The following is a 2,212-nucleotide window of genomic DNA, read 5'->3' on the forward strand; positions in this document are numbered from 1 at the left end:
GAATGATTTGTTCTAATGGTGTTTGTAAATAGGATCACAAGTCCGCATCTTGTACAGCAATTAACCAGTAAGAAGAATATATGCAGTGTATTATTTGTTGAAACTGTCCTTCCGATTTGATTTGAAACTGTCTCATTGCTATCTGTTTTTCAATAAAACTTTGAAAAAAAAATAAAATAAAATAAAATAAAAAAATAAAGTGAAGTAAATGGTCTGGGCAAGCAGGGCTACTCCTACCCTTCTTGATGGGTCTCTTCTGCTCCCCTACAATCTACTTAGCTCTGTGTCCCCTGCCCTCCCCCACATCTAGAGCAGCTCAGCTTCTCCTTGAAAAATAAAAACAAACTTGGCGACATCTATATGTGAGAAATCTGATAGTGGTTCTATTGGTCATGTTGGTCACTCTCATATTTGCATTGTATTTGAAAGAACTAAATCATTTTGGAAATATGAATGAAAAGATTTATGAGCAAAACACAAGTTATAAAAATTGCATTTTATGATAATTATATTTCTGTAGAAAGAAATACAAACTGAAAGGATTAAGCACAAATGAGTGATATGAACCTTCCCTGTGGTTAATCATTAATTTTTTTCTTAAGTAAATTGTATCTCTTCAATTTCCTATTTCCTTTGCCTGCTTTCCTTGTGATTGTTTCAAAGATGTAGTATAATTGTGTGAATTTGGAAAACAACATAAATGATGGGTTATTTGTATAAACAAATCTACATTACTACAAAGTTAGAAATACATTACAAGTGAGTCTGATTTCTCAAATTTCCTCCCTTAGATGTGACTGGTAGTTGTTTTTAAGTAATAACTTGCCATTTCTACTTGCAAGCAATGCATGACAGTAAAGCAGCAATCAGGCTGAATAACTACAGCAGCAGTACACAATCTCAAAACCCAACAGGAAAGAATTACAATATTGCTGTGGTGGTTGATACATTGTGTCAACTTGAGAAGTTAGAAGCTTGGCTAGAATGGCTCAGTGACTCCTGTCCCTAGGGCATGGAGGCCCGTCCCTAGGGTGTCGAGGTCCTGCTGTAGAGTGACTCAGCACAAAAAGGATATAGAAGATAATTGAGGAAGAATTCTGCTCAGGACTTCCCTCAAGAAGGTCTAGTCTGTAGTCAGCCTTAAACGAAAGGTGCCAGCTCCTGGGAGGAGCTCTGCTCTTCACAGTCAGATGGAAGGAAGGGAGAGAGGTTTGCAAAAAACCACAGCTGCGTCTCATCCCTTTGCTCTTTGCTCTTTTCTGCTGCCATGAACTTCTGCCCTCTGCCATGTGCCAGACTGCCTTGGAGTCAATGGAGTGTACACTGACGCTGAGCTAAATAAACCTTTTCTTCCTTAATTTTGGGTGTCAGATATATTGTTTTAGCAACAACAAAAAGTTTCCACTAGTGTTTCACTAGCAAACTTCTTGCTTCCTGTTCCCACAACCTCATGTTCTGCTAGACTAGAAGTCTTAGTGCCAGAGGAAAAGAAGGCTTACACTAAAAAGCACAACATGAGACTGCTAGTGGTGGTGCTCACCTGTAATCCCAGTGCTTGGGAGGCTCAAAACAGGAGGATCACTCTGAGTCTGATGTGTGTAGTGAGACTCTGTAGACCCTGTACTAAATACATTAGGCAAATTATAAAAAAGCATAACAATGATACCATTAAACTAAAAGCTAAGATTTTTCCTCTGGTCATTTTGTGCCTCTGAGAAAACAAGCTAAAATGGGAGTCACAGTATTGTCAGGGGTGATTGCCCAGATGATCAAGGGAAAATTAGATTACTACTCCACAATGTAGGAAAAAATCTTTATCTATACCTATATATGTATCTATATCTATCTATATACATGGAGCACAGGAGATCCCTTGGGGAGCCTCATAATATGATCATTCCCTGGTATAATAATAATAATAATAATAATAATAATAATAATAACTACAACAACCTACTACAGGCACAAAGACAAATGGTCCAGAGCCTTCAAAAATAAAGGTATGGGTCACTCCACCAGAAAAAGAACCAAGATCTGCTGAAGTTCTTGCTAAAGGCCAAGTGGAAAAAGTGGAAAAACACAGTTCTAAACACCAGCTACAACCTCCAATGAACCACAAAAGAGAAGATTATAATTATACTATTTCACTTTTATATGGTTCTGTTATAATATAATATTGATAGACTTATTGCCAGTTCTGAAGGATTATTAA

This window comes from Octodon degus, unplaced genomic scaffold (genome assembly GCF_000260255.1).
Source record: "Octodon degus isolate 3935 unplaced genomic scaffold, OctDeg1.0 scaffold00009, whole genome shotgun sequence".
NCBI classification, from domain to species: domain Eukaryota; kingdom Metazoa; phylum Chordata; class Mammalia; order Rodentia; family Octodontidae; genus Octodon; species Octodon degus.